Source organism: Xiphophorus couchianus, chromosome 5 (assembly GCF_001444195.1).
Source record: "Xiphophorus couchianus chromosome 5, X_couchianus-1.0, whole genome shotgun sequence".
Taxonomy (NCBI): Eukaryota; Metazoa; Chordata; class Actinopteri; order Cyprinodontiformes; family Poeciliidae; genus Xiphophorus; species Xiphophorus couchianus.
In genome coordinates, this window is record NC_040232.1 from 22646472 (window position 1) to 22671946 (window position 25475).

The following is a 25475-nucleotide window of genomic DNA, read 5'->3' on the forward strand; positions in this document are numbered from 1 at the left end:
TCTGGAATTGTGTGGGAAATTAGGACAGCAAGACAATATAACCTTTGGTTTATGATATGTAATTTACTTAGGTCTTCAACTAAGTAAATATGGCTTCCACCAGCCTGTCTTCCAAAGCAGCCCGGTGGAATCATATGGTGAACACATGGAGGAAGTCTTAAGTAGTGACTTTTCCTTTCACTCTCTAGCACAACTATATCATTTTCTATGACGCAAAATACTATAACATTATTAGCTCTAATCAGAACCCTGTGTTTGCACTTAAACTTGGCGAGAACACCTCAGAGACACTTGAGATTAAATTCCAAACGTCCCATAAATGCTACATTCTCTAAATAGTCATTTGAAACCGTTGATAAAAATGACATTTCTCCTGTACTACAACTTGAAACTTTTAGAGCTTACTTCAGAGGATGCATGTCACTCCAATCCTCCCTTGACAAAACAGAATAATCAGAACTTGAAAAACAAAATGCTCAGTTAGACGTGGAAAAACGTTAAGCTATTTTATCTCTCTAATTCTTAGGTTAATTGAATATTTTCTGATAGAATCTGTAGAGCTTTTGTGCTTTAAAGGCAAAAATACCTTGAATTTGGTGGCAAACCACATGAATTATTAGCGTGACAGCACTAAAAATAGTTATTCTCAAAAATTAAACCTTAAGCAGGTGATATTTTTAAATCTCTTTCAGATCTTAACAGTAGATCTAAACAGTTTTTATGAGACTTCATGATATGAATGAATTCTGCTTGTGAACTACACCAAGCAGGTTGCAATGCTTCAGATACTATTGGAAACTTTTCAATTACCGAAAAATTGTAAAAGCCCAAAGGGTTGACCATGAGACCTTTGGGAGTTTGCTTGTCTTCTACCTATTTAAAATTATTTACCCATTTATATGAAGATGGCAGAGAGCTTTAGACTCTGAATGGAGCCTCTATTACGCGACTTTCCCAAAGGAGGAAAGACCCAGAAGATGTAATCCTCTACAGGGGGGCTTCACTGAGAAATTCTGACCAAAATATTAACCAGAAGCTGCTGAACTCTGAACAAAAGGTGTTTATTTTCCACAATTTTCTACATCTTTTAAACATCACGCATTCATCCAAACTTACCCAAGCAGAACTGATAATTATCAGTTTAGCTTATAAAATGTTCAATCACTTTGACTGGCTGTACCTTTTTGCATTCATGGCATGAAAAAGTTCAAGTGTGGTACTAAGTTTAGTTCCTAGTCTAATTATTCTACAGTAAGGCCTGTGCTATCATAACCTCACTGTTTCCATTCCACAAGGCAGGGACAGCAGCTTTGTCTTCTTTGGGTCCAATTTGCAGAAACCATCTGAACACAGTCCAGTGTTCATGGATGTAATACAGAGCATCAAATAATAAGAATTTTCTGTATGAGGGTGACATGTTATATGTCAACCAGCCACTGTCCCATCACTATTGGCGATATTTCACATATTTGGCATTTTTCTTGGGTAGAAATCTTGATTTTATTTAAACTAGATCTGGGACATTAACATGTTAATTTCTTATTAAATAGGTGCCAAATATAAATAAAGCTGCCTTGCCTAGATTTTAATGGATCATTTTTTAAAATGCAAATAATCACCTTTTTTTTTATTTACATACAAAGCAGCTTTCTGTCGGCTCACTGAGTGTTAGGTTTGGGTTCAAAAAACCATTTGATGGGAAGCTAGAAAAGACTATTGTCGTGCTTAAGTTGTGCTAAAAGCAGTTAGCCTGTCAGTGAAGGTATTCAAGCCTAAAATAGCATCTCAATGCTAAACATGTAGCAGCAGCACAGACGCTAGCGCTAATGTCCACAGTCCACATTTCTAAAGAAGTTCCACGAATGATCACGAGTTCCTGAAACACTGTGGAGCTGAATGGATAGAAAGGAACTGTGATCCAAATCTGATGCTTTAATAACCTGAATGACAGATTAAAAACAATAAATATATTTGTTGTTGAGCTCATCTGTCTATTTATTCAATAATTTGGCAGCAAAATGGATTTTCAGCTGAAGATAAGATATATTTTGAACATGTATAGTTCGTGTTTAAAATGTGATCAACTGCAATTAATTATTACAAACTCTGCAATTAACTCAGTTATAACGCTGCTAAATTGATTTTGCTTTATTTTTGGAAGGAAGGTCAGAAAATGCATGCATGCATTCCATGGTTGTATGCAGATTACTTTTGTCCAAATATCTGCTCTCACTGTAACTAAAGTCAAACTTTACTCAAAATATTAATGTTACTGTTGTCTGCACATCATTCTTTGAACATGTTCACCTATAAACATATAGCATATAGACATTACTCAAGCCTTGCTCACTTTAGTTAGACATTACTATATATTATATTCTACACAGTGATTTTCTGTATTTCAGCATAAATACAGTCTCATCAGAATACATACCAATGTTGTTTCGTATTATCAGAAAGCTCAGAGATTGGCTATACGGCCAACACAACATGTTATTGTACCCTACGAAAAGCTGTGTCCCTTGTCTCTTGTCCCTTGTGTCCCTTGTGTCCCTTGTCTCTTGTTTTAGCAGGGCTGCATAGCTGTGGCAGCCAAAGAGATGAAGGACCATCAGGGGAATTATTCCATCCATCCATCCATCCATCCATCCATCCATCCATCCATCCATCCACATGGCCCCAGTGGGGAGAGGCTGCCGTTACCAGCAACCTGGAAGGCAGGAACGGGTGTTTCTAATCTAAATATTAATAATGCCTTGATGGTGTGTACACACATGCAAAAAAAAAAAACGAAAAGAGAAGAAAAGAAATAACCGGGGTCACGTGTGGTAGGGGAGAAACTAATTAAAAAGCTGGCTAATAACCTTCACATTCTGTTAACAGTCCTAATGTGGCGGCTGCAGCCATGACAGCTCAGGACTTGGCCATAAATAAGTGATGGAAGGTAAGAGCAGCCTGGCATTCAGAATCACCTACAGGCTGGGATTTGTTAGGCAGCATGACTATGAGAAAACCTCCACTTCCTAAAACCTGATAATGGCTTTTCCCATTTGTGAGCCACGTATTATGCTAATGTGATATGCCTGTATCTGCCATTTATTTGGAGTGTTTGTTTTTGTACTCAGCAGATTAGTGTGTGTGTGTGTGTTTGTGTTCGGAGTGCATGCATGCCTAGTTTCACTCTTGCTTTTGGGCCACCGATAATTCCTCCATTTACTAACTGGAAAATAGCTAATTAAAGCCCACTTCAGCTAACAGGCTGTCGGGACAACGCTAATGTCGCTGTGCTAATGCCTGGTTGCCATTTCTGCTCCTCTACACCGCAGAGGCTGCACCCGCCCCTCTTCTCTGCTCATAATGGTTCAGACAGTTTAAGTACATTCACATGAATGAGAACTCACTCTAACCGCTTCAAATCAGCATGTTTACCTGCTTTTTCACTATGACCACAAAGTTACTTTGTGTTTCAATTAAACTGTTTTTATTGCTTTCATGGGCAATTTACATGCACAAAATACTGGATGTTTCTGCTTATGTGGCTTTAAAGCAGTCAAAATGTTACTTTGTATTCAGTTTTTATTTTACTTTCCTGGTTCCTGCAACATGTGCGACATATCATGGACAAAGATCATGAAAAGTTCACGTCTTTTTAACTCGATTATCTCAGAAAGCTGTCATTACTCATGATATCAATGACAAGTCATTTGTTCTCTGATCAAAGCTTGGGTGTTTTCCCACCTGATAGTCAGTAGATTCGGTTTGACTGGGGATCAAAGTTGCTACATTTGTTCCATTTTCAGCTGTGCGGTTCACTTTTGCAATGCACTGTCAGGATCTGTGTTTTTCTGTGTTTATTTAGAGTTTTCTGTGTCTCTGTGGCTCCTTGTTGTCCTGTTCTCCCCTTGATTACTCCCAGGTGTGTCTCATTCCCTAATTACCCCCAGTGTATTTAGTGTCACCTGTGTCTCTGTGTCTCTGCCGGGTCCTCGTCTAATGTGTTCCGAGTCCTTCGTGTTCGTCATTCGTTTTAACGGTTGCTACCGGCGTCCAGCCCTGGCTTCTGCTCGGCCGTGCTGCCCGTTGGTTGGACTGTGTTTTCCTTTATTAAAATCAATTATTCATCTTACTTGGGTCTGCTGCGTCTGCCTCACCACCCCTCACCCGCAAATCGTGACATGCACTTTGTCAAACAAAACCTTGAAAAACCTGTTTCCCCTCCTTACCTGTGGTGGCGCTTCACCAAGAACCAGGAAACAACATGAAAAGCTCTGAAGATGACACTCAGCTCAACTTCCTTCTTCACAAACTGATTTTAGTGGTTGTAGGATTTCTCTTTTGTCTTTGGCAAAATACCACAAGGCATTTCTCCCACTAGCGCTAGACTCACACATTTGCTTTGTGTGAGCAAATGTGTGAGTCAGAAGGCCCTTCACTCTAGTTCACTTCCTGCTGTCTGCTCCAGTCGGTTTGACATTCACATTTGCATTTGAACCACACCAGAGTCCACTTCAACCAAACCGAGACCTTGGTTTGTATGGGGACCAGCTTTTGCTGGTTTGGTTCACATTCACACCTCCCCAAACTCACCAGGCTTTCTCTGTAACTGAGCTGGAGTTCAATTATGGTGGATTTTGAATATAAAAGGTATTCTTAGGCTAATAAGCCAAGCAGTGATTCAGATCAATTTGAAGTTCTTTCTGCTCTATATTGGGAAAGATGAGCCTCTCTTTAAGCTTTCATCATCTTTTACAAACCAGCTAGTAGATCTGTTTTTTTTCCCAGAGATACAGATACACAAAACATGAACTTCATGCAGCATCCACATTGCCAGACGTTGCAGACATGATCGGTCCTACAACAACACTGCCATGAACCAGGTGGACATTGGAGTTAGTCACTGTCAAAGTTACATTTCTTACTCTTAACTCTGTTTCGTTCAGTTTATGTCCCTGTTATATTTTCTGCTGCTTATTCACAGTGTTATGTCTGAGGAATCAAATTTAAACCCGTCTGAGTTAACTTTTTTAGTGTGTTTTTTTTAAGTTTCTAAATTAAATAAAGTCAGTCAGCCGCCTTATCTGCCTCCCTCCTGTGTCTAAACCAGCAATTATGTCCTCCATTCAGCCATACATCATTCATTATGGCGGTTTTGATTACGACTCGGTTCAAAAAGACTCGTCACAATGATTAAAATCATCTTTAAATAGAAACTTCCAAAATTAAAATATAAAATCCAGAATGGTCATTGTTTTTTTGTTTTTTTAATATATATATATATAAGAGATGCTTAAATAATTAGTTTTTAACTTTTAGAATGGTGCTTGTTAAGCAGCTTCCAAATTGCACTTTTTACATTATTACGTTACATTAGAATGTGGAGGTGAAAATTCTAATTTTATAAAAAACTCTTGATTCAGCTGTGAAGCATGAACCATTAAACAAACAAAAAAAAACATAACGCATTTTCCTAAGTGTCTGTGGACAGTTTTCAGCTCTCTCCCCGACACTACCAGAGTGAAAACCCTCATTAAAACAAACCCGGTGTGAACATAATGAATGCATCTACTGAGAGAATAGAAAAAGTGTTTGTAAAGTCAGGTGTTTTTTTTTCTCTACTTCTTCTTTTGGCATTTCCCAGTTATCACAGCACAGGCCCCAGAGGCTGCGAGAGGAAATACACAGAACCTGCTCTGCTTTTGTTAATTAAAGCTGTCAATCAGCACTCTGACATGTTGGGGTTTTTTTTCTTCTTCTATTTTTCTCTCTCCGGATCCGTGTGTGTCACTCTGATCAAAGCGGTGATGAAAAGAGAAGCTCATTTCTTTGAGTAAACAAGAGTTGTTGGGGTTTTTTTTGTTTCATGTCTATTTAATGCAAGAATCTTAAATCCAAACTTTTGTTCTGCTGAAAGTGGTTTGCATTTTTGTTTCTTAATGTTTTATTCATTTTGTTTTTCTCCGTTGATTCAGCCACTAGCAAAATAACCCCCCCCCCCCCAAAAAAAACATTTAAATTATTACTTTGTTCTTGTAGCACAAAGCAACGTTCTTTTGATAACTTTAAGTCTTAAATAATAGAAAGTTTGTGTGGATCAATGATTTATTAGACAATAAATATCTTTTCAAAATAACTTCCCACTCATAATCCATTTTTTATTTACCTCCGTCTTTTCAACAGATACAGGCTCTCATACATTTTTATGTATACATATTAGTTTTTGTTCTTTTATTACATATTCTTTATTTCAGAATAAATTGCTACAAAGGGTGAAATGGGGTCGGATACAATGAATGAGACGAAAAACTCACAGAATCAGAATTGAGTGGGTTTCAAAAATTGAAACAATAGCAAGTTTTTGCGATGCTGAAAAATGAAAACCAAAAAATGATTTAACAACCTTTTCCACAGTCAAAGTGAGAGTGACCTTGTACGTTTTCCCTGGTAAAGAAATCTGCCCGAAGGAGAAAAGGAAACCAATAATCAAGTCATATACAGTAGGTCACAATACTTTTCAGCATTCAGCACTTTTGGAAGGAGTTTACCACAAACCCTCATCTTCACTCGACAATGTTTGCCCACTTTACATTACAAAAGTCACAAAAAAGGTTCTCTGTCAAATTTAGTTCTTGACTCTGGCTTGGTAATTCTGAAGCTTTCATTTTGTTCTCATGGAGTGGAGACTGTGTCTTTTCATGGGGTCACAGAGCAAAAGAATGAGCAAAAGCAGGAAGTAAAGAGGATCAAAACAAGGCCCTATTTAATATAGTAAGTGAGTCAAAGAGACACTTCAGGCTTTCAGACTTTAATTCATTTCTGTGCCAACTCATGTCACAATAAGAAACTGATTCAGTATTAGCTCTTCAGTGCAGTGCGGATGAGAAGGGCCAGAACCAGTACAATGGGGGGACTGGTCCCTGTTGGCCCCCAGCTAAATCCGCCCATAGTAAGAGACAACTTTATTTTTATGAGACTAAAAGCAAAAATAAAAACCAGTCAATTTAACAGAGGTGTGTAAACGTTTTGGTTACACACCTCTGCTCATGAAACCCTGATTCAGGAGTTGCCATGTTGCACTTTCTATTCTATTCTATTCTATTCTATTCTATTCTATTCTGAGAACATGTTGACCTAGTCAAAAGGGGAAAATGATCACTTTTTAGTTTACGCAGCAAAAACACCAAATCTTACCAAGTGTTTTTTTGTCTAGTTTCCAGTTCAAATATCTTAGTAAACTCAAAATAAGACAAAACTAACTTACAATAACTTCTCAGCAAGGTATAGAGACTTGTTTTAAGTAAATAATTTCTTAATATTGGTGAAAGGGTTGTAGTTCTATTGGCAGATTTTTTTTAACTTATAGAAAGACATTTTTCCCCACTTAAGTTAATTTGTCCGCCAGTAGAACAAGTAATTTTTCATCAATATTAAGGAATTATTTACTTGAAACAAAAGCCTCTATATCTTGCTGAAAAGTCACTTTTAAAATAGTTTTGTCTCATTTCAAGTGCAACAAGATATTTACACTAGAAACCAGACCAAAATGACTTGGTAAGATTCTGTGTTTTTGCAGTGCAGCTAAACAATAAGCAGGTCTATTTTGTCATCGTCATAGAGAAGGAATGAGCAATAGATGGCACTTGATGTCCACCATTCTGCTTACTGAGCGCGTCGTGTTGAATGCGAGTGTTTTACTGCTGGCTCTGAGTGAGACGCCGACGAAGGGGAAAAGCCAGAGAAAGTGCCAAGTCAGGCTTTTGCCTCCAAGAGTCTGATTGTTCAACAATCAACTCCTTTCTAAGAGTCTGCCAGGGCGGCTCTGAATGGATGTCAATTATCACGCCCAACAATGTTTCTTCACAATACTTTAACCACGTGCCATTTTGCCGCAAACACACAAAGCTCTCAAGAGTTAATTGGTTTTTAAAAAGCAATATGAAGTCCCGCCACAATAATCAGTTCACGGAGACTCTGTCGTTGCCCTCCCGTCAAACCAAAAATGTTAATTGTTTTTTTTTAACAGCCATTGTGAGCATTTTAGTGAAATTACCTTGAGTCTATGTAATAATATACACAGCTTGAGCATTTGGCAGGAGAAGCAACAACAACAAAAAAGCTGCAGTTTCAGCTCATCAATTTAATATCTAGTTTCATGGTTTAAAAAAAAAGGGAAACGGTTTAGAGGGAAAAATGTCACGTGTTTGTGTCTTTGGGAGTAAGAAACCATAATTGTAATTGCATTTCAAAGTTAAAGCCTACATCGAAGAATGCTTGCTACCAGCTTCATCGGCTGTTCATAGAATAGAAACAAACGTGTTGTCATCAGAAGAATCGTTTCAGTTTCTTTCCAGTCTGAAACTTTACATTTTTAGCCTGCAGTTTCCTACAGTTAAGAGTTTATGGGACAAAAAGTGTGATGGTTTAGGATTACAGATGTTTGAGTTCAGGTTAGGAAAAGAAAAAAAAGACAGAAATGCTTTAATTGTTTCAAAAACTGTGTCCTGATTCATTATGAGTTGTTGTTCAAATCCAAACCAAATCAAGTTTATTCATACAGCATCAGAACGACAGTTCATAATGCTGAACATGATAAAAACATCCCACAGCAATCAGATAAGAAACAAGCAATTTGTCAAAAACAATCATCAAAATCATCAAGCAACTATACATCCAATATATTCATCAATGATCCAGATGCTATCAATCAAAGGCAGCTCTAACCAGGTGGCTTTTTTAGCCTTGATTTAAAGGAAATCAGTGTTTCAGCATCTTTGCGGTTTTCTGGAAGTTTGGTCCAGATTTTTAGATGCAGTAGTTCCCCAGAGGCCAGAGAACAGGCCAGCAATGTATTATTGCTGCATGGATAGTTTACATCTATGAAAACTATCAAGCAAGACATTTTGAAAGCTACATACCAGTCTGAGAGTGAGGGCACAATTTGAGAATTTTGTTTTTCCCAGATTCATGTAATGCTAATATGTAAGAAATAATGTTTTTCTTCCCCGTCTTTCTTGCTATCTGGTTTGAATCATTTGTGTGTTTCTGCACTTGAGATAATTATCGGCAAACAATCACAAATCGCAAAATCAATCGTGTGTTTTAGATTCTGTAAAGTCTGTTCAGAAAATAGTTTTCTTTTCATGAGACTTCTTTTGTCTGCACATCTGAATAAACAGCTTCAATGACGCTGTAAAATGTGTGTTCAGATCTGCTCTCCTTGGAATGTTCCGAATTAAAAAAATTGAAAATTGAATGTCAGTCGCCTAAAAGTTACACAAGATTTTCCTTAAAAATAAAGAAAAAGATGGAAAATGGAGCAAAAGATTTACGTTAACACAGAGTTACAAACTAACCGTCCATCAACTACAGAACACACGTTGTTAAAACACCAGCGAGAGAAAAACTCAGTCTGGTTATTCATAATAATAATAAAAACAGAAACTCAGCTTTTACTCTATTTTTAGCCATCAAAGTGAGCATAGTGTCAACTTTTCCCCTGTAATACTGTTCGTCTTGTTTCTTCTACAAATATAACAGGATAATTGTTACTAGTCGTATCATAAAATGTCATAATTTCCACTTGGAAGCTTTTCTTTTTGTTTATCCTGCACCAGACAGAAGCAACTTTAGACCAATGAACTGCTCATTTTATTAAAAGTACATTTTCCAACTAAATAAACAAAATTTTCACAACTGATAAAAAACACACAATTTTTGAACCACCAATATACTGTACATTAGGAATCAACAGTTCTGCAACAATTAGACAACATAGCATTGAATCATATTTAATATTACGTTATCATACAGCTTTTCTTTACAGTTATAAAGTAATAAGGAATAATTTGGCAAATATCTCCAAAGTAAATGGCTTTTTTTCTTTTAATATTACAACACATCTTTTCTTCCCAAGATTTTTGTTTTTCCAAAAAGGGTACAAAAACATATGAATTATGCAGAATGGAGCAATTATAATTTTAGATATTACAAATACACTTTCAATGTTCAAAAGGAAGTATATAAAAAAGACTGCTTTTCCATTCTCACCTGCTTAATGTTGTAGATGTGAATAAATGTATATGTATATATATATTTAATCTGGATGAACAATAACTTTGGATGCAGGCTGACTGCTAAAAAACAATGCATAATAATAAATGCATAAAGAAGGAATAGAGACAAACAAACATGGATCATTTATTTTGCTCTCATTTTCCCCCCTGTATTTCAGTTTTCAGCTCTACAGAACACAAGTTTTATTGTCTCCCTGCATCAAATAGATTATTAAACAGTAAATCTCTCCATCCATTTTTGGTTGGAGAAATTTGGACTAAGAGAAAACATCGTCTCTTCTGCCTTGGACTGCTGCTGCTGCTGCTGCTGCTGCAGCAGCGGTGTTATCCAAGCCGTTGACCTCTGTCACAAGCCCCGCTCTGCCTCACAATCTCTATCCGCCGCAGCTCATTTCCACTTTGGGGGTGAAGGAGGCTGCAGTAGTCATTGTGTTCTCTGATATGTGACATACAGGGGGGTTAAGGGGACACAATGGCTCCGTCATGTAAGGAAGTCAGAGGGAATATAATGGGAAGAAGTGGACTGTGTATTAATGCTTTTTATATGTGGAGCTTGTGAAGACAACAACAACAACAACAGAGCAATTACATTTCTGACTATAATCAAAAGCCACTGCTGCTTTGAATCTTTGAAATTACACATTTAAATGTAATTTCAAAGATTTCACATTGAAAGTTGTTTTTTTCTTCAATATATTCACCACTTTCAGAGAAAAAGAAATCGACATCAAAACTGTTAGACTGTTATAAACTGTTAAACTGTTATATATATATATATATATATATATATATATATATATATATGGACGGTTGCGCATGTTATTTTCCTCCATCAAAAAAAAAAAACACTGCAACATTCTTCCCAGCATGTGGTCCTCAAAATAATTCAGCCCGATATGAACAGAATTAGTGCCGGATCAGAGCGAATTTAGCCTGATGAGAAGGCGCCACAGGATGGAGCTGGGGGGGAGTGGAGGGTGGAGGAGGGTGGAGGAGGAGAAACAATGGAGAATGCATAATGCTCAGAACGGTGGGCTCTCTGCTCCCCTCTCCACCTGGGACTCGCTGCCCGAGAATCCCCTCTGACCACGGCCCAATTAAATCCTGCGCGCACGCGCTTCTAAACGAAACGCGCGCGCACACACACACACACACACACGCACACAGACGCGTATATTCACGCGGAGTGACCCGCTTCCATCATGAATATGGATGCGTTGGAGGAATGCAAATAAACCCCGGCCGGCTAGAAAGAGAGAGAGAGAGAGAGAGAGAGAGAGAGAGAGAGAGAGAGAGAGAGAGAGAGAGAGAGAGGAGCAGACAGACAGACAGACGGCATAACAAAGAGAAGAGGTGGAAGGAAAGCAGAACAAAGGAGCAGTAGTCCAGGGAAAGGCTGCGGAGATGCCTTCACTGCCAGATATCACAGTCACAAACAGGAGCTGCGAATTTAAATGATCTTCAACCAAACTGTATTGGAAGCTGATGGAGTGTGTGTGTGTGTGTGTGTGTGTGGGGGCGGTGTTTTTAGTTTAGTTTTTTTTTTGTTGATGTGTCTGAATCACTGAGGCTGAGTTAATGTCCGGTCTGACTGTCTGTGGCTCTAAATGAATCGGCTTCCTCTGTTTCCGCTCCCTGCTCCCTCACTGAGCGCATATGCTCGTCAGTCAGCTGAGTGTAGAGCCATAAATATTAGATGATGCAGCCCAGAGGACGCGGCTGATCCCAGCTTGAAAACACACCAAAAACAAATAGCTGCATGCATTCAGGGGACCGCTACGGAGAGCTCACAGCAGCTTTTTACATTTTATTTTAAACGGAGTTTAGGGTTGTGCGCGGTCGGAGCTCCTTATTTCCCCCCACATAAAACAGCTTTACTGCAAAGAAAAGTATCCTGGCTCTTACATCGAAAGGACATGAGACGGTGGGCGGAGTGATGCAACAGATTTTTCCCCCAAATGCTTTGAATAGAATAAGCAATAAAACGGATGGCTTCATGGATAGTGACATTAAATGCAGGAGAAGTGCCAAGCCAGACGCGGCGTACAGGGGTCTGCTTGTAAATAATTAATCTTTGCTCTTCATGTCTTCTTGTCAGTACAGACGAGGGGCTTGTATCCTGGCAACGCGCCACGGTTTCCCACATGCTGCAGGGAGAGAGAGGGCCCTCGGGGGGGAGACAATCTTCAACCTGCCTGCAGCAGCCACACATCCGCCCAGCAGTCTGCTCTGCGCGGGCGGAGCTTGATGCTGATACTGGAAGTTGTGGCTTTTGCCGGTGTTACGCTCGCGACGCGCACGCAGGTTTCACACGAGCGAGCGGGCGCGCGCGGTACGGAAAACAATTCATGGCTGCGCCTCAGACGCAGGAGGTGTAAACGTAGCCGCGCAGCCCCGAACATGTGTACGGATTCAGACACGCTTTGTTGTGAGTGGAGAAGAAACTTTGGTCAACAGAGGGAGGCTGGAAGAACAGGACGAATTAATAGATCATTTCAACAAGAGATGTAAAGAAAGGCGATCGGGTGTTTTATATTTTTATTTTTAATTTGTTGCATTTACCAGTTAAAGACTAACAGTTGATCTATTAAAGATGCATGTAACTTTTATATAAAAAAAACCTTTTTTCTCCATATTAAAACTGTCACCATGTCCTGACAGTATAATACATGAGGCACATAATGTTTTTTTTTAAGTTGGCTCTCCTCCTTGACATACTATTGACTTCTTACACCAAAACAACCAACCAGTCAGAGCCAGGAGGAGGGTCTCTGCGCTGTCAGTCAGGCTCATGTACTCACTGCTAAATGTGCTAAAGGCGGAGAGACAACTTACCATTACAGGGAAACCTTTTATCCACTGTCATCGGTGGCCGTGCTAACTAGCCTTAGCATTAGAGCAAGGTGAGAGCCAGAGGGGTTGAGCAGCTTCACAGGTAGGGGTGACTGACAGCGCAAAGACCCGCCTTCTAGCTCTGATTTGTTTCTAGTTAGCACTGGGAGAAAGCAGAGGAGTTAGACCTTTTCCACAGATTATCGGTTTCATAACATGCTGTCACAACACAGTGACAGTTTAAAAAAATATGTAAAAAATCATTTTCTTTTATAAAAGTGACATACTGCAGCTTTGTGAAGCAGTATGGGTGATGGGTGTTGGTGATGGCACAGCCAATCAGAGTAGAGACTCATGGCTGGGCTTCCGGTTACATGAGACATGTTATAAAGAGTAAAACATTTCTTTGAATCTAAATCTGCCAGCCACATATCTAAATAAAGAAACTCACTGTAAGTCTTTAAAATCCTAGTGAAATCAGACCAATGTTCTTTCCAAGGAGTTGGTGACATTTTCTGGAGAGTTCCCCAAAGGTTTTGAGCACCAAAAAAAAGTCTGTTGTGAGAGACTGTGTTGATTCCTGTGCTTAATGGCAGTAAATCTGAGTTCTGTGCAGTTTTAACACATCACTGACCTGCAGTCTGCATGCACCAACGCAGCTTTATGGAAAAATCTAAGGCAGGATATCCAAAGTGATTCTCACCGTGGAGCCTGAGCTTCTATGTTCACAGCTGCTTTCAGTCTGAGGGAGTCATGGCACTTGGAGACGCAGAGGCTCAATCATGGGTAGAATCATCATAGAAACGTGATGCGGACAAATACTGTAACTTTTACTGGAGAGTGTCTACAGGAAGAGGGAAACTGCCAGATATAAAAAACCCTTAATCTGAGAACTATGTGTTAAAAAGTCATGACTTCCTTCACACTAAAGGAAGTTTTCCAGTTGTTCTGTTGTTGTTTTCAAACTCTTGTGTTTGTCTACATTTATAGCTATTTATTATCTCTTTGGGCAGCTGCTACTATGCAATGTACACCATTGAGTTCATGACAAATTGCCCCTATGGGGGACAATAAACTCTATTGTATTCTATTCCACATTTCTTGCATGCAAACACTGACTTCTCATGAGAAGAAAAACTACAGTGGAGTTTGTTGTTTGATTCAATTACAAATAATCAAGGAGTTTCCTGTTTTCTTTGTTTGTCTTTTTGCAGTAAATTTGCAGCAGTCCTTGTGGAGGTCACATTGTCACCTCCACAAGATCATACTGTAAAACCAGCTGCTTGGCTTGCATAAAACCATTAATTGAATACTATAAATAAAACATGAATAAATGAGCAGGTTTCCTTTCAAATATCTGTTCAAAATTCACCGGTAATTACAACAAAAAGTACAGCTAGCCATGCTTCATATTGTATATATATATATATATATATATATATATATATATCATAAAATACCTCAGCTGTGCTCAAGCCCGGCTAATTATTAGTCATTATTTCTGCCTTCAACATGAAGAATCTCCACCCAGGCCAGTGATTCGTACATTACCACCATAATGACCCTGGAAATTAGACACATTAACACATATCTGCTAAAAGCATGTGATATCCATTTTTCATTTCATTTGCCAGAAAAACATTTTCCTAGCATGGAGTACTATTGGTTTTACAATTCAGTTACAAAAATAAAATAAAATTTTTAAAAAAAGGAGAAGAGAGCTCTGCTCTGTAATTTGAGTGCCGTTTTAGACAAATTCTAAAACAAGTAACCCAACTTTTTTTTTTTTGTGCTATTCCCTTTAGTCTACTTCAAAGGTTTCACGCTTACTGATTTTTCAAGCAAGGAAGAGAAAAAAAAGACGTAAAATCCTCGAGTTTAAACATTCAGAAGCCCATGTGGGCAAAAAAACCCCCCATTGTTTGTTCAAATGGATTGCATAGAAGTCCTTAGATGAAATGGAATGTGAAAGGGTCTCTTTGGATTGACGGGGTGTGTGTGTGTGCGTGTGTGTGTGTGGCTGCAGTTTGGTGTCTAGTTCTGAGCTGCCGAAAGGCCGTCCCTCTTTGGTGGGTCAGGCTAATTATTATTCTAATGGACTCTCAGTCAGATGCAAATAGCTCTAATGGCAAAGCTACAGTAGAGCACAGGGGGAGGAAGGGCAGGAGAAGAGGTGTGCATGTGTATAAGGCGTGCGGGTGTGTGTGTGTGTTATCAAGGTGGGTGTGCAGGTGAGGACATGTTGGAAGATGGAAGTGCACAAAATTAAATTAGCATTTTTGCAAGAGAAATATGTATGTGTTTGCACGAGGGGGGAGGACGGGGGCTCCTTCAGATTTCTGAGTTTGTATTTCACTTCGCCCTGAATTCATTATTTCAGCGTTAACGCTACAGAGAAGGTAAAACACAGAAAACTCTGAGTCACAATCTGTCAAAATCACTCTGAAGAGTGAGAACGCGTTTCCATTTGAGAGAGGTTTCTTTATCACACCGGAAGAAGCAGAAGTGAAAGTCTGCATATGTTCCAAGATTCAACGTTTTATTTCAAATCAATGCAGGAAAAAGCACTGGATTGAAAATTAGAAAATTAATAACAGCCGATAATCAGTAAAATCACATTTATTAGTTACTAATCAATAACTTCATATTGATAATGAACTAAAACCAAAGTAGCCAAATAATCAAAACATACAGTAGCTATTAACAGAATCAAAACGGCTTTACTTTTGATTCACACATAATAATAACAAATAAACAAAATATACCAACAACAACAGTGAGACTGGGGAAAAAAAAGCTTATTGCAAAATATTTTATGGCATAAATCTGAATTCTGATGTTAACTCTGATGTAAGACAGAAATGCTGGAAATGAAAGTGGAATAAAAAGTCTTGGGTTCTTCAGCTGAACAGAGGTTCTGACGGAGGTCTGACTGTTGGCCTGGCTCTGGTTCTGTCCCCCGTCTGCCTGCTGTGAGCTTCAAGGAGAAACAGAAACATATTCAACTTTCTTTATTTACATCATGGGAGAAGAAGTGGAGTCTGAAGGTGATTGTGAGAAGAAGAATGATTCATAAAATGAAGAAAATAACAGACTGCATCATCTCCATAAGACAGCAATGCAATAATAGAGATTCTATTGTCAGAGGTTTTTTTTTTTTTTACAGAGCTGCTGAATTACAGACTGCTGCAGGTAATCCTTCCTATCCACAGCAATCACCATAGAAACTTGGATTGTCAGTTATAAAGGTTTATTTTTTTACCCTTTGGGATTAATAAAGTGTATTTAATTATTAAATTTGCAGTAGTATAGCATCAATTAACTATGCTACCTTCAGTTGTTAGAAAATTGCTGTATATCAAATATGACTTAAAAGAAATTTTACTTAAATTGGGCCTCTGTCTCTTTAAGGAACACTTGTTCTGAGACTCCGTCTTTAGGAAGTTGTCACATTATGGCTCCTCTATTAACCATTTAACAACGTTTTTACCAGCGTTTCACTGAGAAGTAGCTCCTATAATGAGCTCAGCAGATGAGCAGTTCCACCAGGTGTTTGCTAATTGCTACTGGCTAGTCTGAGGGAGCTGAGAGGAGCTCAGAGGAGGAGCTGTGTCTCGAAGGCGGAGCTAGGTCCACCCAGGCGTTTTGTAGAACTGAATGGTTGCCATGGAGACGAAAGGATTTCTTAAACATGCAGGAAAGAATCAAGGCAACACTCCAGGTCTGTTTTTGATGAGCGAGTATGTTACTCAGGTTCTGCTCAAAAAAGTCAAATCTTCTAAATGCTGCCCCTTCCAATGAATGTGTGTAATTCTCAGCTAGCACATTAATTGGCTAAAAAATTTCCCAAATGTTGAGGGAGTACATTTTGTCAGGGTCAAATAAAATAAAATGAACTACTGAGCCATTATCACCGCCGTTGCTGTTGCTTCATCAAAAGCTGACAACAATCACACACGTCCTTTTCTGTACATTTTCCCGCTTGTTCATGCGTATTAAACCCAAAGGTGCACATGTAGCTCGTGTCTAATTATGAATTCTATCGGTTCTTGATGCATGCGGCGCGCAGCACAATGCGTGACATCAAACTGCAGGGCTGTAATTGTCGGAGGTGGAGAGCGTTGCAGGGAAGGAACCTCGCATGGTCATTAAAGCTGCAGCCGATGATGTCACATCAGAAGAAAACAGCACAACAGAGGCTACACGGAGTTAGCTTCCTCTCTAATCTCCCGAGGTTTGAGAACCTCCCAGCGGGCAGAGCGCTTGTTGTTGATTAAGGCCTTTGGGTTCCTCTGCATAGTTTTTCTTAGGCGTTGTTGTGCCACAAAGCGAGATAACTGCAGGAAAATGTGAGGCTGATTATCATAATAAGATGATCGTGAGAGGAAGAGCCGTGCAGCACAAGCTAAAGCTTCAACAGTCTGGCCTAAAGCAAGGCTGAAGTGTTTCAATTACAGTGACCGACTCAAAATGTCAGTATGATTCCATTTCAAGGTTTTATTTGAAAGGCTCACAAGTCTGTAATTAATGCAGTTTCTAGCACAAAAACCGATCAAAAACAGGTCATTAAATAGGCATGGAAAAAATATCTTTAAATTAGCATAGTTTTTCTTGAAGGGTTCATGTTTTCCGGCATAATTAAAACACATAATAAATAAAATTTACATTTGATAGTTTTTCCTGTAAGCAGAAAATACAAAATAATGTGAGTATAATCAGGCTGATTGTAGCAAATGTTTATTTTATGATGCACGATGCGGCCGTTTATCCGCGGTGCTGTAAAGTCCTTATCACTTCATTAAGAAAGCAGATGTTTGAAGCGGATTATTAATGTGACAGACTCAGAAAACGGCTTTAGTGAAATCAATTTTTTCTTGCTGGTAAAATGATGCCAGATGATCTCTGCACGTTTGAATTTTTTTATTTTTGCATATATCTCAAACATGAGGAAAAAACCCAAAGTCACAACTTAACAAGCGGAGAGCTGGATTTCTGTTTATGGAACAAATCTGTCGAGAGTAGCTCAAATTTACTTTTAGTAAAATAATAAAATATAACGTTTTATCACGGTATAATGAAGTATATTGATTCAGTAGAGTGCTGTATCACTGCACAGAAAATATGCATTTTTTCTTTGTTGATTATTTTTATAAATACACATTGCCTGTTTTGTGTTTAAAGATGGTTGCTTGACGCTTAGCTGTTTAGAAATATTGACTTTTGAGAGGAGTAGACTTTTTTTTCCCCAACTACTCCTTTTCATTCAAATTGTTTGCTTATGTCAACATGTGACATATTCATTTTCAACCGGAAATGAATGCAGTAGATGAATAAATGTAGCCTTCTATAAAATACATATATATTTACACACAATATTAATGAGTTTTAGTAAAGAGAAAAAAAAAACAGTTGATCCATCTTTGGAGATTTTGAGCGTCTGCTCCCTCCGTATAAAATATGACTCTTGATTCCCAGTGAACTGTTTTGGCGGGACGGGGAGTTTTCTGAACAGTGACCGATTGTTCATTCAGGTTTAGGCACAAAGCAGAGCCGCTGAAAAGAGGACGGAAGAGGAGAAACGTCACGAGTGAATAAAACCGACATAGACTCACTCTGAACTCTTGTGGCTGTCGGAGCGCGGCGTGGTCACGGTAGCGAAGCTACACGGCTGCGCGTTTTCAGATTCACATAAAGTCCACCAGAAAAAAAAAAAAAAAAAAAAAAAGAAGCAGCACATGTTGGTCTGCCAGCTCCCCGACATTGAGCTCTCCGTGGCAGAATTCAAGTTCCCGGAGCTGTGACAGCTGCGGGGCCCGGAGTGGCGTTTCCCAGAGCGCCGGCCAAACATTCCTCCCCGCTTTGTGACTTACAATGGGGGCAATAACTTAAACCACAGCGCGGCACTTAAACGACGAGAGGAAGAGGAGAAGTGCTGGCTCGCTCTCTGAGAGTGTCAATTATCTCAGCTGACTGTATTGCTCTCTCTGCGTCTCGTCCCCCCACCAACCTCCACTCTCTTCAGCTTTCATTTTCTTTTTTCTTTTTGCTTCTCACGCTTTCTTTCTGAGCTTTTGGCTGCGTCGCCACACATTTGAGGAGCATTACACGGTTTTAAAGACAACACTTTCCACTTTGTCATGTGCCTGGCAGCGCTGCCCACGCGCTCCGTTCCTCTCCTCTCCTCTCCTCTCTAAGTGCGACTCAATTCATCTGGAGAGGAGAGGACATTTTAAGGCTCGGCTCTGGGAGCTGAAAGAATGAGAGCACAGAAACGGACCTGCTCTATAGAATGAGACTTGAAACGGTTCCTCACGTTTCATTAACACGTTTCTCTTCAACAAACTTCTCATCACGTATTAAAGCTGTTTCTTTCTTTCTTTTTTTCCTCCTCCACACACAGTCGTCTTAGCGTCACATCAATCCCATCAACACAAACACACAGCTCACCACACCTGAAGCAGCACTTCATCCTCTATGTATATTTTATCAATAGAGTCTGGAGTGAAAGTGACGCGATGGGACCTTTTGTAATGGCACCTTTAAATATAGATTCTTTATTGGCTGGTGAAGTTCACTGCAGCCGAGTATCAGTTGATTTCACAGGTTTGTTCTTCCATAAATCAGAATCACAAGTAGCAGCTTCGTTGCCTGCACTGACTTCAGTTCAGTTCAAGTAAGACACGCGAATACAAATCATCACAAATAGAACGTTCAGAGGGAAACAATCCATTTTACCTGAAGTATTGCAAAAATGATATACGCAAAAAATTTAAAACAACATAAAATAAGCGTTTACTGGCAGCTGGTAAAGCTGGTTAAATGACTGGGTGAAATGTCATTTTCAACAGTAATATTTTCAGCTTATTTCTCATCCATTTAAAACTTGTGCTGCATTGTGATGGTCTGCAGTTCTCTATGCTGGTCTGCAGTTCTCTGTGCTGGTCTGCAGTTCTCTGTGCTGGTCTGCAGTTCTCTGTGCTGGTCTGCAGTTCTCTGTGATGGTCTGCAGTTCTCTGTGCTGGTCTGCAGTTCTCTGTGCTGGTCTGCAGTTCTCTGTGCTGGTCTGCAGTTCTCTGTGCTGGTCTGCAGTTCTCTGTGCTGGTCTGCAGTTCTCTGTGCTGGTCTGCAGTTCTCTGTGATGGTCTGCAGTTCTCTGTGATGGTCTGCAGTTCTCTGTGCTGGTCTGCAGTTCTCTGTGCTGGTCTGCAGTTCTCTGTGCTGGTCTGCAGTTCTCTGTGCTGGTCTGCAGTTCTCTGTGATGGTCTGCAGTTCTCTGTGATGGTCTGCAGTTCTCTGTGCTGGTCTGCAGTTCTCTGTGCTGGTCTGCAGTTCTCTGTGCTGGTCTGCAGTTCTCTGTGCTGGTCTGCAGTTCTCTGTGATGGTCTGCAGTTCTCTGTGATGGTTTGGAGCTTTTCTTCAGTATTTCTTCATATAGTCCTGCTGCTCCTCTTTACAGAATCCTTTGCTTTCTTCTTGCCAGTTGTGTTTCTAAGTTTCCCTCCCTAGTCTTTCTGTATGGTGAACCGTTCTCATGTTAGGTTATGTTATATTTGGTTATTATTTTGTTTTCTGGTTTATTTGCCTTACTTTCTATTCAGCCTCCTGTTAGAATCCACCATTTTCTTTGTTCCATATTTAGCAGCTTCCACTTCATCACTTCACCTCCTAATGTATATCTACTCTGGTTTAATGAACAGAATTCGTGTCTCTGTTCCTGGTTTATGTTTCTGGTTTTGCAACCATGTTTTGAATATTATCTCCTCATATTGGACGAAGACGTCTTGAATTATGGTGTTTTACATTTGGAGTTGGAACATAGAAATTCTGACGAGGAAGTGATAAAATCAGCTGAATGAGATTACATGCGATGTGAGGATATAAAAAAACTAGAGCTGTCAACTTTAACACATTCGATTAACCTGAACATTTAAACTCCTTATGTCATAACACAGTTGAACCTAACTACCTATTTTGACCTATTAAACCTATTAAAATTCTCTCTCCTAGTTCACAGCAGAGCGTTATGGACTCCACACATGGGCACGACGAATGGCAGCGAAAAGTGAAAGTTTTCCACAACAGCAACAAAAGTTGAACATTTTTCAACTTTCTTGTTCGTTAGCCCGCGTGTGCACATCTACGTGTACGAGCTAAAAGTTTCATGTGCCTGAATTTAGGCCGTTCGCTGGGCTGGGTGAGGACAAGAGACCGTCACCTCAGCACACAAATTCTATAGGAAATGAATTTAGAGGGACATTTCTAAATGAATGTTTAAATGACTGAATGACTTCCTGTTAGCCTTCCTGAATATAAAAACCTAAAAAACGGAGAATCTTCAGGCGTGTTTCGTTTGAGACAATAAAGCGTTTTTTTGAAAATATTCACTGCAGCGGCGCTTTTTGGTATGGGCAGTTGCCCGGGGTGGCATCAGAAAGGGGTGGGGCACCCAAGAACTAGAAAATAAAATGTATTTTATCTGTAAATTGTCTCTTGAACATGTTTTCTACATATGTTGTGAAGTACGTTTCCCTTAGTTGATGTGTGGCTTTCAGTTAGAAAGGAGAAGGCGGGGCTTGTCCAGGGCTCCATTCCTGCAAGAACCACAACCGTGTGCATTTTTATATTTCAAGCTTTACAAAGTGAGGCATAGTGCTAAAATGTTTTTTACTCAACTGACAGTACTACAAATAAACTCAGTTGAATTCAGTGAACTTGTTTGATCTGTTCTGTGTTTTTATATATTTGAGGTTAGAGTTCACTAACTGTAAGAACCAGGTTGTTTACCAAGATATCTTAAACTAAAACAGGGCAAAGACCAGATTTTTTAACCAGATGTAACTATATGTATTTATACATATACATAAATATAATATACTAGTGTACATATTTCTACATACTTTTCCCAGTCATTGTTATTGCTGTGCAGATGTAGACACACTGGATAAATTAGCTGTTACCTTCATTTACATCACAAACCTCAGCGTTTCTCTGAACATATAACTGTTTTTTTTTTCCTGGTTTTTATAATGAATGCTGCATTCAAGGTGTCCATACGTGTAAATGCATCTGGATCAATAAAACACGATGGAGTATTAGGGTCACATAAAGAAAATAAAGTAATGAAATTTCAGGAATATTACATGAATAAAATCAAAATAATATGAGCATAAAGTCATAATAATACAAATTTATTTTCGTAATGTTATGACTTCGTTGTGGTAGTTTTATGACTTTATTCTTATAATTCTTTTTATATCTCCTTAGCATTGCCTAATGCTTTGTTGTAATGATACAATACAATGTCTAATTTTGCTGCATTTCAAAAAACCTATGCAACAATGCAATTTGATTACTTTATAAGCTGTAGTTTATGACTTAGGAAACAAACACATTTAAATATGTCTAAAGAAAATTAAACTTAAAAAGAACATTAAGGTTTAAAACTTAACTAACCACCTGAGAGGAGGAACTGTATTTCTGCAAGGTGCCGGCTGCGTGCTCGTTGCCCTGTGATTGGTCCTGAATGTTTGTTTGAAAGTCTGTTTCCTTGTTTTTATCACCAGTCCTCTCTGTTAGCTGCGACCTTCTCAGATGACCCTTACATTTCCAATCAGATCTGCTCTTTGCCTCATAAAAGCATCGTGGCGCTTCGTGCCGGTCCCGGCCTCGATACCTGCGGCTCGCTAATTTGTCTCCGGGTAACAGAGCTCTTAGAAAGAGCCAGGCAGAGCGCTAGGCAATTTATTAGTCTAATTTAAAATGTCTGTCAGCAAAACGCTACGGGAGGCGATAACTGGGTCCATGATGACAGCACTGTAAATGGGGAGTGTCATGTTATAACAGGGATGCATACAGTCAGCGTTCATCATGCCAGGTTTAAGACGCTGACCTGCCGGAGCCAGAGGACAAGCAGGGTGTGCTGGTGACTCACGTACACCCCTTCAGCCAGACAGAGAAATACACACACACACACACACACACACACACACACACACACACCATTAGAGAAGGTTTATCACTGAGGGAAACTCATTTACTATCTGGGACATGTAGAGCTGACCTGAAGAAGCATGTTTTTGTGTGTTTATCGACAGCTTGATATTATTTCGTGGCGGCGCGTTCTCCGTGTTGGAGAGTTGCATGACGTGAAGGTCACTTCACAACATTACGATTCTGGATGATTGGTTGTCATAGTTTCTGTCTGGTAGAGAGATTCGATTATACTTGAAGGTACTGAATGAAGAGTAAAGGCAGGTCTGCTTTGCACCAATGTGTTCAGCATCAGAGTGCCTCAGTCTTCCAGCCAAAGTTTGGTTGGTTACGCTATAATGTCACTTTATTAGCTTATATGTGTGAGTGCTACTGTGGAGCGAGAAAAATTAACAAAGTCCAAACCTTGTTAAAGAGAAAGAACAAAACACAGCTTTATTTCACATCTGCACAGATGGAGAACTCAGAAGAGATCTAACTAGACAAAGGAATCACCTCTCTATATATACTGTATACTGTCCTTCTCCCGCAGACAGAGTGTCACCACCAACATTCCCAAGGAGCTAATCAAATTAATACACACACAGAGAAAAATGCAACTTTCAGTTAAAAATGGGTTTCAGACAGAATATTCTGTGTCTAATAATAATCGCTCCGCCGTCGGTCTGGTCTTGTCCCTCCGCAAGGTATGACAACTATTTACTTATCGCCTGTTGCTAAGCTTCTGACACACTGAGGCAAACTGTGAAGGCTAAAAAGAGAAACAATGACTCTGTAAGACTGAGTGAGACATAATAAATGATTAAACATTGTAAGATTAATATTAAATAAACTTCTAATAAAAGTAAACACACTGTAAATAATTATTTTATTCCACACTACCTAATGGTTGGTCTCCACATGTCAAGCTCAATCTTCCTGGGCAATTGGTAAAAAAACGAAAACCAAAGTCAAGACAAAAACCACAGTGAAATTCCAAGTATTTGTCTTCAACTAAGACGAGTCAATTGGATCTCTCTGTCTTTTGCTTTAGTTGTTTCCTCTGTATTGTGGCGTTTGTTCGTTCCAGGACCGTCTGCTTGGTGACGTCAGATTGTCCCGCGTACCCACAAAGTGGACCCCGGATTTATTTGAATCTTTTTCAATCTCTCCTGAATTGTAGTTCATGAGAATGAGGATTCTTTTTTTTTTTTGGGCACTCCCCCAGTGTATACATGTATGTGTTTGTTTACTGTATGCCCTGTGTGTGTGTGTAGGCGTGTGTGTGTGTGTGTGTGTGATTTTCACTTTCAGATGGTGGGTGGCAGGGGTTAGCAGGACCAGCTGGCTAAGTGTACAGGGCACTGCAGCGCCCTCTGACCCCCAGCCAGTGGGGGATCTGGGCCAGCAGTGGCACGGCCATAAATCCACAGACCTGGAGCATGTGGAGGCATTCTGGAGGCAGACCCTGCGGCTGGCTCTACCCCCGCTCACCGTCCTCCTCCTTTGCAGCGTCTTTGCTCTCTGTCAAGTGCAAATTGTTCCCATGGAAATAGGAAGAAACCCTGCTTTTATTCATTTGAAAGGCTTGAACAATGGGGTTCATGTTGCACGATTCAGACAGCTTTTTCTGCCTTCAGTCCTCAGTTATTCGCTAAAGAATTAGCATATGTCATCCCCCACAGTGAAACTCCAATGACAGGAAGAAAAATAATGAAAGAGTAGTACGCAAACCTTCGGAACAGTGTGCAAGAAATCAAAGTGACAGGAGGAAAACACCCCCCATGACTCACGCTTCTATTTGTCACATGTGTCACAGAGAAATCCAGGACTGCTGATTGGATTTTGATGAACCTTGGGATAATGAGGCATCTCACCACCGCGTTTCTGCACTTTTTCCAACTGATCATTAAGTCACAGACTAATGGTTCTCACATTTTTCCAAAGGCTACAACCAGAAGACACTTAAACCTCAAAAACATTAATTGGCCAAATATGTGAAATCTGAAACTAATACAAGAACTAAGACAGTCAGGTTGAAGAAAAGAAGTGGATGGCCAAATGTCAACTGGCCTGTTCATTACATGACATTTGAGAGAGCGCCCCTGAAACCACTTGCTCATTCTGGTATTTGGAAGAGTAAACAAACACAATCCTGCGTAATTACAGACTTAATTAACTCAAGTGCCTCACTGGAACACGGGGACGGAAAGACCAAAGTCAGAGAGGTTCTCCTGCTGATTCTGTAGGGTATCAATGTGTGACTTTTTGCGCGTGTGTGTGGGTGTGTGTGTGTGTGTGTGCGACAGTTACACATGTCGTTTAAGTGCTTCCAGCTTTGCTTAAAAGATATTAATAAAAAAAAAGATGCATTTTAAAATAATTTATGCTAATTTATTTTCACTTTGTCTTTAACGTCGCTTCTTTTCGTGTCATTAGCATAGCGAGCTCTTGTCAGTGACATGCTCGTTTTAAATGCCACAGTAAATGGCTCTTTTTGAGGACTGTTGTTTTACAAATGAATTTCACGAGCAGAATGTCAATAATAGCGGCCTTCAGGGCTGCAATTAAGTCTTTTTATTTCCTGGCCGAGTTTGTTTTAGC

General features: G+C 39.6%; 1 long non-coding RNA gene across 1 annotated transcript; it reads right to left on the bottom strand.

Annotated features, from left to right (window-relative positions):
* Positions 1-849: 849 nt before the first annotated feature.
* LOC114143932 (uncharacterized) lies at positions 850-23770 on the bottom strand. Its single transcript, XR_003595357.1, has 3 exons — positions 23266-23770; positions 14490-14493; positions 850-861 (listed from the first exon to the last, which is right to left on the bottom strand). It is a non-coding gene; the product is annotated as an uncharacterized LOC114143932 (long non-coding RNA).
* Positions 23771-25475: the final 1705 nt, after the last annotated feature.